General features: G+C 43.8%; 1 protein-coding gene across 2 annotated transcripts in view; it reads left to right on the top strand.

Moving 5' to 3' along the window:
• The first annotated feature begins 10 nt into the window (after positions 1-10).
• The window catches only part of LOC126418728 (fructose-bisphosphate aldolase), a 140,232-nt gene continuing 126,173 nt past the window's right edge, over positions 11-14,069 (top strand). The window contains exon 1 of one of the 2 annotated variants that reach the window (XM_050085633.1): positions 11-147. The gene's annotated coding sequence lies outside the window, so the exon portion shown is untranslated. The remainder of the gene's footprint in view (positions 148-14,069) is intronic. The other variant, XM_050085637.1, reaches the window with a different exon arrangement.

The following is a 14,069-nucleotide window of genomic DNA, read 5'->3' as shown; positions in this document are numbered from 1 at the left end:
TGTGCTGCCACCTACCAGAGACTTAGCATATTACAGGAAGTAAATAGTTCCTGCCTCTGCCAAAAGGGCGTCCGATTCGTCCTCTTTGCCCTTGCCGTGCTCACAGCAGCTTCAACCAGGGTACCTCGCTGAGAAACTTTACGTTCGGTAAGTAATACGAGTTTGTAACTGTATGCCATTTCTATTATTTTGTACCTTGTGAATCACTAAAGGCATATTTACATTTTTTTGTTTCATGTATGGAAAATCGTTACGATTACACGTTTCCTAAGTATTTCAGTGAGCATCAACACTTGGCACAAATGAGGCAACATAATGGTATATTAGCATACTGTTATGCTTTTCCTGCGATGTCAATTTGAAATTTAACAAACAACTGGAATACAATTACAATAAGGTATTCAGTTTACATGAGATCAGTAAATGTGGCCTACAGTGACCAAGAGTAGAATTTTCGCTAAAGTTTTAGTTTGATATAAACCTGCAGGAAAACATTTTAATTGAAGGCTGTTGCAAAATTTTCACCTAAAGCTGTCGTTTTCTAGAATATGTTGTATCTTTGGCCTTTCTGTCAATACCTTGTAGGGGGGCGTGGCTGAAATTCAAGTCTTCTTTTTTTTCTTTTTAGCAATGTGTTTAGGCCATTGTTGATTTCCTTTATTCAAAATCGTTGAGTGATCAAATGTGAAAGCAGTACTCTAAATCTTTCGTCACATATTATATAAAATTTGAAGTAAAGACTAATTTTCACTTTCTAGGCTCACACTCCCAGGTATGTTTCCATTGATTTCGATTTTTCGAGTAAAGCATCTGTGAATATGAGTGTATCAGTGCAAGCCGGAAAGTGGAATCGGGTATTAAACACTTGTATGCTTTATTGTAATTTAGTGCTACAGAAGTTGGCGTCTTTAGTTCCAGGCAGTACCGGTTTGTACATTGTAATAACTTTCCAGTTTTTTGCAATTAAAATTACTCCAGGCATTTTGGATGGCGAATGCCTTCAAAGTATTATGATTGAATTGTTAATTATCTCAAATGAAATTCTCACTCTGCTGTGGAGTGTGCGCTGGTATGAAACTTACTGACCGAATAAAACTATGTGGCGGACCGCGACTCGAACTCGCTCACGAGTCTCGGTCCGGCACAGTTTTAATCTGCCAGAACTGAAAATGTGCTTCTTCAGCAGCCTTGAATAACATTGTGAAGAGTGCTGCGGTTATCACGTTTCAGTATTTCCTTTCCTCCACAAACTTCATGCCCATATTTCAGGATTTTTTGTTCGTTTATGTAGCGATTTCGACATTACCGATATTTCCGACATTCTCCATTGTTGACCATCACTGAAGGAGAGACACATACACGATAAACGTCCATTGATAATGTTTTACCAGGAAAACTTGTGAACATTTAATTGCGAAGGAAATATCATTCTGAGTGTACTGGTTTATATATCTTACTAGTTATATCGTGCATTAGGGGGGGGGGGTCCGGATTTTTAGTGTGGTCTTTCAGCATCGCTATTACCCGACTATTTATATTTTAAGATTTAGGTGTTGAATAACAAAATACTACTCGTACTTTTTGCTCAATAATCGGCAGTACTAATTTCTCTATCATTAAAAGAGATAGGCCCAATTCTTATTTTTTAATGTTTTGGCCTGTAACTGAAGTGACAGAAGACGCTTAGCAACGAATTTTCGCGTAAATAAGGAATAACTTCGCAATAGCTTTTACTTACCTACATTGTCGCAACGACGGCTTTTGCTTCTTGTTACGGCGGTGTGATAACACGTTGGCAGGACTGTTGGGACAGAACTACTTTAGATTGGATTCTTGAGTGACGAATTATTTTGCACCAGACTACCATACCATAATACTTTTAGGGTTCTGCTAAGGTGCGAAAAATTAGTTGGAGCTATGTCGTCACTTTTCATCAACAGGAAACAATTTTACTGCGTCGAGTATGATACTGTGATTTTACATATAAGTTTTATTTGGAATAAGTTCCTTCCACATTTAACCGCCGCCCTCTCGTCCTTACGGCGATGAATGTATGTGGGTAATACATGAGTTGTAAATTTGTCTCCTTGCATTGACATTTGGCACATATTGCCGGCAACATGGTTAGAATACGAAGCGAAGTGGCTCAGTGGGTAAGAACTGGGCTTGTACTCGGAGAAGCAGCATGGTTCTTCTCTAGCAACCATAATTGAACTACCACGCCGTTGCCTCAGATCACTTTAGCCAAAAGCAGGAAACATTTCGTAATGAACCTGAGACTCCAAACCAGAAAATTCACTGTCAAGGGCCGTGAACTGTTTTTTGTGATTTGGGTAGTCACACTTTTTGACACAGCCAACGCTTGTTCGCAATGGAAACCACTATATTTCGGTGGGGTCCCCGGCGTGTTTGCGGACAAGTCATTGGTTTCCAGCGACGTTGATAACAAATTTTTACACAAAAGTGGTATCATCCCGGCTAAACACTTGCGAACATATACTTCAAGTACCGTTAATTCGTTTCATTGAATATCCTTGTAATCTCAACTATGCGTGGTCACTATACTTTTTTTCCCTTCAGAAATATGTTTTCTTAAGAGGACGATAACTTTCTATGATGCCAAAGGACGCGGCCAGTTGGGTGTCTCAAGAGCTTGTGCTCATGTCAGAAATAAAGTTACCGAGCGGGAATTCAACCCAAGCTGGTCATCTTGGTTTAGATTTTCCGCGGTTTCTGTTAATTGTTAAGGTGAATGTTAGGATGGTTCCTTGAAATGGAGACGGCTGATTTTGTGTCCCATCCTTGCCCTAGGCATGATATGCTCCATCTGTAATTACCTCGTTGTCGACGGAACATCAAACCCGTATTTCCTTTCCCGTCCTTGTAATGACCTTGACTTTGATGGAGCGCGGTACTGTTGTACCTCCTTTAATACTTGAAAGTATGTCCAGCGTTTCTCCACGTAACAGAGAAAGAGGGAGAAGGTGGTGTCTTAATCAAGTCGTGTGGTATCGGTGTTTTGTAGGCAGCGAAAAGTACATGCACTGCGGTAAAAAGTTAGTATTTGAGATTGATTCCGTGTGCGCCTTGTAGTTATAAGTTCGATTGTAACGTAACTGGACATTTTCATTGATTTTCGTAGATTGTTCTGAAGCGTTGACGTAGCGTTCATCTACAATCATCTTCACATTGTCACGTGTGTACTTTGATGTGTGGATGCCATGACTTATGTTTTTGTTGCCGTGGGTGCGTACAGCGTTTGAAATTGCGACTGAATCAAAAATTTTGTGACAGGCAGGACGCTGAAGCTGTATCGGGTAATGTGCCACAGGGGATTCTAATAGTACTGCTACTGTCCATGTTTTACAGTAATGATTTAGCGATTTGTATTAATTGCAGTATTAGGCATTTTCTCAGGTGATGCAGCTATCTGTAAGGAAATTATATCTGGTAAAAATTACGGTAATTTCCTAAAGTGATTGCCTATCGAAGTCTTGGGATCCAAACGATATATATCGAACGTGTGATCATAAATGGATCATGCATCCCCGGTGGCGGGCGTTATGAGTATGTTTACGGTGGTCGCTACAGCAACGACATTAGAAGAGCGTTACAAAAATACTTGTATTTGCAAAGTAGACGACTTACCTTACACGTCGTCGGTGTTGTCATCATGTGAAAGTCCATTACGGTGGTCTGGATGGATAATTTGGAAGAGTCCAACCATGTATTCTTCCTGGTACTTGTTCGTTTTCCGCACTGTCCGCAATGAAATTGTAAACGATATTTCAGCATCGAAACTGCTCTTACGAAGTTCTACACACTTCGCACCACCACAGTCTACATAGTATATTCTTTCCTCGTCCGGTGGTGCTCTATATTTGCGACAAAAAGTCAAACAATTTTCTGCGCTGGATAAACATGGAATTAGATTTTTCTATGTGAGAGAATCCGCCGAAGGAACATCAAGAACACCAGACATCCCACTCACTAATGACATAAATCGCCTGGGATTCCCTAGCAACTCACAAATAATTCGCGGAGGCATATGATGTAGAGCAACTAAGGGAACGACGGAAAACAGATAAAAATGACAATCACAAATAATTGATCACAACGCCCGCCACCAGGGTCACATGATCGATTTACGATCGCATGTTCAATATGTATTGTTTGGACACCGCAACTTCGATGGGCAATCATTCTTGGAAATTACCAAAATTGCAGTAAGATAAGTTGGCTTTGGATAAAATATGTCTGTTGGAAAGACGGGGAACTATCTCTTAATGTAGAGAAATGAAAAGTTGTGCACGAATCGTAAGAGCGTGGTATCTTTTGACTAAAGGTTAATGAATCACAGTCCGAGTCAGCTATGTAATACTGTACAAATATTTTGAGAATAAAAATGTGTAGAGGTATGGAAAGGAACGACCATATAGGCATAGTGGCAGTTAGGCACATGACAGGGTACGATTAAGCGGTAGAATACTGGGAACCTGTAGTTTGTCTTTGAAAGCGGCTACATCAGACTATTGCAGGGCCGATGCTTGAATATTCCTGAAGTATATGTGGCTCGTATCAGGTCGGACTGACAGGGAACATGCTTAAACAAAGAATGGTTGTGGGAATAATAACAAGCATCCGGAATGAATCTTTCAATCTGTAGAAGAGTGTGCGCTGTTTGGAAACTTGCTGCCCAATTAAAGCTGCGTGCTGGATCATGAACTGGAATCAAGAAACTTGCCCTTCGTGGATAATGCTCGCGAACCGCAAGAATCCGTGTTCGAATCCAAGTCCTTCTCGCGACAATGTGATTTAAAAATTTCAAAAATCATCTCTCAGAGCAGAAACCGCGAATATTCTGCAGCCAATTGCGTATCTGTGCCGTGGAGATAGTGCTGACAAGATTAGGCAGAGAGTTCGCTCGGAGACGTAAAAGTCGTTTTTCTCTCCATACTTCAGCTGTGGTAAGAAACCTTAATATATGGCACAGTAGAAAGTACCCTCTGACATAAACTTGATAGGAATTCACGGAGAATATGATTATTTAGATTTGGAAATGGAAGAGTAAACCTTTTTCCGGTAAGTAGCCTCCTACTTCTAGCTCCAATTAAAGCCCCCGCGCAGCAGTTCCTCTATTGCATACCAGTAAGGCCCTCAGGTGTATTAACGTTCACGATGGGTAAACGGCCCAATGTGAGGAGGAAATGCCGGTGGACCCATCGTGAGCATGCAAAGTCCTAAGTGTGGGTATTGTGTATTCTTTAGCATTATTTGATTGAGTTAACAAACCAAGCCACACTACATGAGAAATCGTTACAGTTTTTAAAAGAAATGGTAACAGAGTGGGCAGGTCGGCACAGTGTCGTCATAAAATGGGTGTATGATCATTGTTGCTTACATTAACTTGTTGAGACGCAGATTATAACGTTTAAGGCCAGGATGTTGGCACTTATTAAGCTGATCAGGAATTTTGTGCCGCAGTCTGTCGTTCCTTTCGGTGGCAGTCAAATACGGCGATTAGAAGTTCTTGTAGATTTCGAACCATCTCGTGCTGGGGCGCCTCCGTTACAATGCTAATACTAGTAGTGCTAATACAATGATAGTGCCAGTGGACGAGGTAATAGCTGTTTGGGCTAATAAAATGGGATTAGGGGCAATTACGTGATGTAGCAGCGGACTTCCGGGAGAGTAGAATAAACCGGAGAGAAAAAGAGATTCGAGAATACAAGCGACGGGACGAGAAATTAACTGATAGATTGGATGAATGGCTGAAAGTGAAAATAGAGAGAAAAATAAATATGAGGTGATGCTTGATACGGTGCTGGGTACTGAGGAAAGTAAGTCCTCTCTTCTATTATTATGACGAATTTACTGTGATGATAACTGAAATCGGTTCAGTTTCTGTATAATTGTAACAAGGTGGTAGGCCTTACGTTTACTGCCGGTTTCAGAGGCTCCAGTGGAGAAAGCGTAGGAAACCTTTTTTTTTTTTAAAAAAAAAATCTGCAAGTACGGACGGTACATCGGATGTAGCTTATCTACTACAGCAGGCTTAATGAGGTGATAGGCATCTGACATCGGGCTAGGGCCACTTGAGCAAGACAGCGTATAACTACACTTAAACTGCGTGTTCGGTTTCATCCAGTTAACGAAGTGTATTTGCCACATACAGGTCAAAGAATCTAATGTTACACGGTTTATTTGTAGAATACTGGGGAAGTGCAATCAGTCTACCAAGGAGATTGCAAGAAAATCACTCGTGCGACCCATCCTAGAATATTGCTTATGTGTGTGGGACACGTACCAAATAGGACTAACAGGGGATATTGAGCGAGAATGGTTATAGGTTTGTGTACTTGGTGGGAGGGTGTCACAGAAATACTGATGGAACAGAACTGAAAAACTCGTGAAGATAGACGTAAACTATCCCGAGGAAGTCTATTAACAAAGTTTTAGGAATTGGCTTTAAGTGATTACTCTAGGAATACACTACAACCCCATACACAGGGATCATGAGAATAAGGTTAGAATAATTACTGCGCGTATAGATGTATTCAATCATTCTTCCCGCGCTCCATATGTGAATGGAATAGGAAGAAACCCTAATAACTGGCACAATGGTACGCACCCTCTGCCATTCGCCTCACGGTGGTTTGCAGAGTATAGATTTAGGCGTAGATGTAGAGCCGTTTTAGCTGTAACTGTCGAGATCTTTCACAGCTAATGCCGCGTTTAATACAACAGAGAAGTGAAGATAACAGAGGACAGACTAAGTTATCTTTTTCAATTCTAGTGACACACATTTAAAAAAAAAAGTGGTGAAGCTGGAGAAATTTTTTCGCATATGAAGCGAAAGCATTTTATGCCTGGATACGATTTTTGTCTGCTACCACACTGATATACAGGGTGATCAGAAACAGTCTGAAAAGCTTGTAAGGGTGTTGCAGGTTGGAGTGTACGGGGAAATAATTGTCAAGAAAAAATTCCATACGTTGCGCCGTTACCGATTTGTCATTGAAAACTGTTGTAGGGAAGGGAAATGGTCGCACCTGTAAAGGAGACCTCGTATAGGACGCCGGTGAGACCTATTGTTGGGTAGTGGTCGAGTCTTTGGAATCCGTACCAGGTCGGAGTGATGGAAGACGTCGAAGCTCAGTTCAGAGGAGGGCTGCTAGATTTGTTAGCGGTAGGCTCGGACAGCATGCAAGTGTTGCGGAGATGCTTCGGGAACTGAAATGGGAATTTCAGGTGGGAAGGCGGCGTTCTTCTCGGGAAATACTATTAAGAAGATTTAGAGAACCGGCTTTTGAAGCTGACTGCCAAAGATTCTGCCCCCGCCAGCATACATCGCGCGTAAGGACCACGAAGGTAAGCCAGGAGAAATTAGGGCTCATACGGAGGCGCACGGATATCCTCTTTCCCTCACTCTATTTGCGAGTGAACAGGAGGGGAAATGACAATTAGCGCTTCAAGTACCCTCCGCCACACACCTTACGGTGGCTTGCGGAGTATCTGTGTAGATGTAGAAGTTAGCCAATCAGGGCAGCATTCGTGTACAAGGGAAACTGTAACGGATCTAAAACTGTATCTGGGCGACTTCTCAAAGTTCCACGGACAACTCATTGCCTTCGGTTTATGTACCACTTCACCTGTACACAATATGCGTTAGTTTTCAGAAGTAACATACTACAATAACGGTACCAGAAATGTTATTGAATGAATTATCAGTGGCGTGGCCGGTGATAATCCAGATGTACAGTCGTATTTTCTTTATAGCGTTAATCGTGAAAAAGCTTGGTTAAATACCGTTATTTACATATTCCGTGGACCAAATTTGCGATCCCTCGCAATAATGAAAAACTTGTCAGCTAGTTTAACAGTGATTTCAGTTTGTGTTTGAAGTTTCGATTACCTATTAAATTCTTCGCTCGCTGTGTAAGCCGTCAAAGGTTTTTATGCCCGGACATTTAACTCTTTTCTCTCACACTAAGACTGCGTGGCGAATTGGTAAGTTATTTCTCTTCATATTATAATTGTAAATGGAACGGTTGTTTCCTAACTGCAGTAGTTACCCGAAGTGAAGTGGCTGGCACATGATGAGTAGCTTGGAGAGGTGCCTCAAACAAGTGTTCGGACTGAAGACGACACAGCATGTAAGAGCGGAAATCCTGACCTTGATTTTTAACAGACAAAAGACATGCATATATAAGGGATTCACTTTTATAGTAGTTCTTTAATAACTGGGTGCATAGTTTCTACGTGCTTTTGTTTTCCTCCCCGTCCTTTGTTAAAGAGTTTTAGAAAATTCGTTCTTAGTGCTGGAAAGAGAACCTACCATAAATACCATTATCACGTAGTGTTTTATTTATGAAAATTACAGTTACCGAGCTATTGGCACAGTGTAAGTAGACAGATATCCATTGCCAGAGTTGAGCTAATGTATCGTTATCTTGAGTAACAGAGAATTAGAGCAATCTAGAGTCAACGAATTGCTGCAAGCCACAACCACCCAGTCGGGTGAAAGGCACGTCTGACACGTATTGATCGGAGCGGGGGCGACATGAATGGTGCTGGTGGATTACTAGCCTGTGTGTTCCAAGGGCATACACTCGCAGACCACACACCCCATAGTGCCGAAGATTTTGTTGCCAGGACCTGCCACACAGCTGTCGCACCACCTACTCGGGAAGTTTCCACCCGTAGGCAGCTCTACCACTGTCGCAGAATAGGCGGATACGTGAAAGCGGTGCTCGGAGTGGGGGCAATGCTGCAACGACCGACGCATGCGCAGAAAGATACAGAGTACACGTGAGCTCTGTGAAATAGTACACAAGTTGTATATTCTAATTCCCTGCTACCCAAGCGCCATGTCAGTCCTTACAAAGCGCTTATAGTTCCAATTGGATGTCACCAGAAATAGTTTACGATAGAAATTAAAGTACACATCTAGTCGGTAAAAGTATCTGAAAGGACACCATTTCGTACTTTCGCGTAATATTTGCGATCCTGCTCTTTCCTGACGCAGCCTTTCGCTGTATATTGTTTCTCTAACTTTACTTACGAGTGTCGTTGTCTGAGCTTCGAAGCATGCTTTTCCTCCCCACATGCGCTTGACTCTTTCGACAGCGCAACGAAAGCATGTGTTTTATGTTGGAAACTGAAACGCGTCAGAGCGTATAGCTTCCTGTCTTTGCTCAGTCTATCTTACATTAATCAACATTCATACGTGACGAGTATGTTTATAGTAAACGTATACTCCACAATGTCGTGTTTTATATTTCCGTCTGTAAAGTCTGCCGACAATAACGAAACATACTTTAGTCAAAGATGATCAGAAGCTTATTCCGGTAGACAAGGTCAGAAAATTATCCCGATAAACTATCAGAGGTGATGATTTAATAGCCCAGAAATTAAATAAATTAAAATCAGCACGTATTACCTTCGCGTACATATTCGTATAATCTATTTTGTAGCTAAAATAATGAATGTCGTGAACAATTCAACCATTTCCCTGTGCTGTTCTCTTAGCTCCTTTTTGGTTTGTTTTCCCCTTTTATACTTCTTGATTGGCTGTCTTGCCTCCTCATTGATTTTAATGCATGTGAGAGTGCCTGTGCGATAGTCCTTGTGTGGTCGTTTCGTGTGTATGCGTGACACACACACACACACACACACACGCACACGCACACGCACACACACGCACACACACGGCGCAAATGCCGATGAAGCCTCGGTTTTCAGGTGGATAAGAGTTACTGAAGTACTTAACCTCTGCAGAAATAGTGAGCATTCTGAATTGTCCAAGCTATAAACAAATATCGTACAGAGAAATCCTATGTGGATTTCAAGAAAACTGAGGAAACGTGTAGCCGCTATGCCGCGCATGCCGTCATTGTATGACATTGCGTTGGCATAGCTTTATGTCTGCACTTGCACGCTAGGAAAGAAGGACCACATTTATGTCCCTTCAGGTAATTTTAACGTACTGCAAAAGTCCGGTAACTCGCATTTATGCAATGAAACTCAGAATGCCGGGATCGGAACCTGGTGGGGGAAGAAATTTCATTTACCAGTCTTATCTGGCAAGGAGAGATGCTGGTATAGAGTTCTTGAACACCAGACTATTCATTAGTACCGTAGGTTAAATGCCTAGATTCGGTGCAACGTGTGGTGGAACGACATGTGACACAGTCGGTGGTGATTTCGTCAGATGGAATGGGACCTTAAACTTGGAAGACCCATTAACTGGACTGTCAATGTCACTGGCATCAGCAACACTAACATGACACTAAATTCTACACACATTAACCACAGGTACCTACATCAAACAGTTATACACGCACTTATGTCCGAGACGACATAATCACTGCCTACCGCGAGATTGACTGCTGTTCACATGTGTGTGAATTCCTAAGGGACCAAACTGCTAATGTCATCGGACCCTAGACTTACGCACTACCTAGTTGAACGGTGGAACCACGAGTAGGCTACAAGGTGATTGACGTCCCTGCCTCGTCGCAGTGTGTTGAGGTCGGAGAAGCGCCCTCGTGTAAAGCGGGATAGGCGGCGATCCGTGGCAAATCTGACGAGAGTACAAGTCTGGTGCAGGTGCGAGTGTTTCGGAACACACCATTCGGCGTGCGTTGTTGGACGTGCGGCTCCGCCGCAGTTGTGTTCCTACGTTGACTCAACGACATCATCAAGTACCATTGCAGTGGCCACGGGATCATCAACAGCTGTTCTAAACGTCTATAGAACCACGAGCGCTGGCCAGGTCGGGGACAGTATTGTGCGAGGGGGCATTCGCCTGCAGTTTGGTGGAACCTGTAGTAGTAATCGAAGGGATGTGGACTGCGTGAACATTGTTGTGAACCAAATGCAACCATTCACGTTTTATATCTTCCCCCGAAGACGATGGCACATTTCAGCATGATAACCGCCCTTGTCAGGGCCAGAATCGTACTGCAGTGGTCTGAGGAGCGCGCTGGTGAACTCAACGTTGATGCCTTGGCCACCAAGTTCGCCTGATGTGAACCTGATGGAACACACGTAGCACATAATCGGTTGCGAGCTCCGCGTCCACCAACCAGCGACCTATAACTTAGGGGAATTTTGTGACCTTTGCGTTGATACCTGGTGCTACTTGCCTCTGGAAACCTACCAAGTATCTGTCGAATCCTTGCCAGGCAGAATTGCTCCTCAGTTGTGCTCCAAAACGGACCAACAAGCTACACTTCCCACATGTAATTTCTTTAGGCTCCCCAAGGGCGTGTATAAGGAAACCGTGTCCAGGGTGTTCAACTGAACCCCTACGGAAATGCAGTGCAGAATGCCACATGGCATTGAAATATTTTACGACTTGCTTCTAGATATCGATTTGCATATCCAAGTCCCTTAGTTCTGACGGAACCAACCTACACTGAAGAGCCAAAGAAACTGGTACACCTGCCTAATATCGTGTACGCCCCCCACGAGCACGCAGAAGTTCCGCAATAGGACGTGGCATGGACTCGATTAATGTCTGAAGTTGTGCTGGAGGGAACTGACACCATGAATCTTTCCACAAATCCGTAAGAGCACGATGGGGTGGGGATCTCTTCTGAACAGCACGTTGCAAGGCATCCCAGATACGCTCAATAATGTTCATGTTTGGGGAGTTTGGTGGCCAGCGGAAGTATTTAACACAGAAGAGTGTTCCTGGAGCCACTGTATAGCAATTCTGGACGTGTGGCGTGTCGCATTGTCCTGCTGGAATTGCCCAAGTCTGTCGGAATGCGCAATTGACATGAATGGATGTGAGTCGTATCTAGACGTACCTGAGTCCCATATTACTCTAACTGCACACGCCACCTTGAACAGTCCCCTCCTAACATACAGGGTCTATGCATTCATGAGGTTGTCTCCATGTCCGTACATTTCCATCTGCTCGATACAATTTGAAACGAGACTCGTCCAACAGGGAAACATGTTTCCTCAACAGTCCAGTGTCGGTGTTGGGCCCAGGCGAGGCGTAAAGCTTTGTCGTGTAGTCATCAAGAGTACATGAGTGGGCCTTCAGCGCCGAAAGTCTGTATCGATGATGCTCGTTGAATCGTTCGAACGCTGACACTCTTTGATGGCTCAGCATTTAAATCTGCAGCAATTTGCGGAAGGGTTTCATTTCGGTCACGTTGAATGATTCTCTTCAGTCGTCATTGGTCCCGTTCTTGTACGATCTTTTTCGGGCCGCAGCGATGTCGGAGATTTGTTGTTTTACCGGATTCCTATTATCACGGTACACTTAATCGCTACATCGGAGATGCTGTGTGCCACCGCTCGTGCACCGACTATAACACCACGTTCAAACTCACTTAATCTTGATAACCTGTCATTGTAGCAGCAGTAACCGATCTGACAACTGCGCCAGACACTTGTCTTATAAAGGCGTTGCCGACTGCAGCGCCGTATTCTGCCTGTTTACATATCTCTGTATCTGAATACGCATCCTATACCAGTTTTTTTGGCACTTCAATGTATTTCATTTAGTTTACTTCATACGAACAACAGAACGCCAGGAGTTTTGGAGTCAGGTGTTCAAAAGTCTTCAAAGAATATCTTTTGGTGCATATGCTTTATACATTATTTCTACACTCATCGAAAAAAGTTTTGCATCACCTCGGTTTCGAAGTTCGGAAACCTGTACAGAAAATTGGATTAGAGATCATTACAAACATCATTCACGCCATTTTTATTGCTCATGAATACCACACATTGCATGTTGTACGACCATACATCGAGACTTTGAGGTGGTGGTCCGCATTGCTGTACACACCGATACCGCTAATACCCAGTAGCACGTTCTCTTGCATTGATACATGCCTGTATTCGTCGTGGCATGCTATCCACAAGTTCATCAAGGCACTGTTGGTCCAGATTGTCCCACTCCTCAGCGGCGATTCGGCGTAGATCCCTCAGAATGGTTGGTGTGTCACGTCGTCCATAAACAGCCCTTTCCAATCTATCCCAGGCATGTTCGATAGGGTTCATGTCGGCAGAACATGCTGGCCACTCTAGTCGAGAAACGTCGTTATCCTGAAGGAAGTCATTCACAAGATGTGCAGGATGGGGGAGCAAATTGTCGTCCATGAAGACGAATGCCTCGCCAGTATGCTGCCGGTATGGTTGCACTATCGGTCTGAGGATGGCATTCACGTGAAGTACACCCGCTACGGCGCCTTCCATGACCACCAGCGGCGTACGTCGGCCCCACATAATGGCACCCCTAAACAACAGGGAACTTCCACCTTGCTGCACTCGCTGGACAGTGTGTCTAAGGCGTTCAGCCTGACCGGGTTGCCTCCAAACACGTCTCCGATTGTCTGGTTGAAGGCATCGGTGAAGAGAACATGATGCCAATCCTGAGCGGTCAATTCGGCTTGTTGTTGGGCCCATCTTTACCGCCCTGCATGGTGTCGTGGTTACGAAGATTGACCTCGCCATGGACGTCGAAAGTGAAGTTGCGCATCATGCAGCCTATTGTGCACAGTCTGAGTCGTAACACGACGTCCTTTGGCTGCACGAAAAGCATTATTCAACGTGGTGGCGTTGCTGTCAGGGTTCCTCAGAGCCATAATCCGTAGGTGGCGGCCATCCACTGCAGTAGTAGCCCTTGGGTGGCCTGAGTGAGGCATGCCATCGAAAGTTCATGTCTCTCTGTATCTCCTTCATGTCCGAACATCATCGCTTTGGTTCACTCCGAGACACCTGGACACTTCACTTGTTGAGAGCCACTCCTGGCACAAAGTAACAATGCGGAAGCGATCGAACCGCAGTATTGACAGTATAGGCATGGTTGAACTACAGACAACACGAGCCGTGTATCTCCTTCCTGGTGTAATGACTGGAACTGATAGGCTGTCGGACCCTCTCCGTCTAATAGGCGCTGCTCATGTATGGTTGTTTACAACTTTGGGCGGGTTTAGTGACATCTCTGAACAGTCAGAGGGAATGTGTCTGTGATACAGTATCCACAGTCAACATCTATCTTCAGGAGTTCTGGGAACCAGGGTGATGCAAAACTCTTTTTG

This window comes from Schistocerca serialis, chromosome 9 (assembly GCF_023864345.2).
Source record: "Schistocerca serialis cubense isolate TAMUIC-IGC-003099 chromosome 9, iqSchSeri2.2, whole genome shotgun sequence".
Classification (NCBI taxonomy): Eukaryota; Metazoa; Arthropoda; class Insecta; order Orthoptera; family Acrididae; genus Schistocerca; species Schistocerca serialis.
This window is presented reverse-complemented; position numbering and strand designations above follow the sequence as displayed.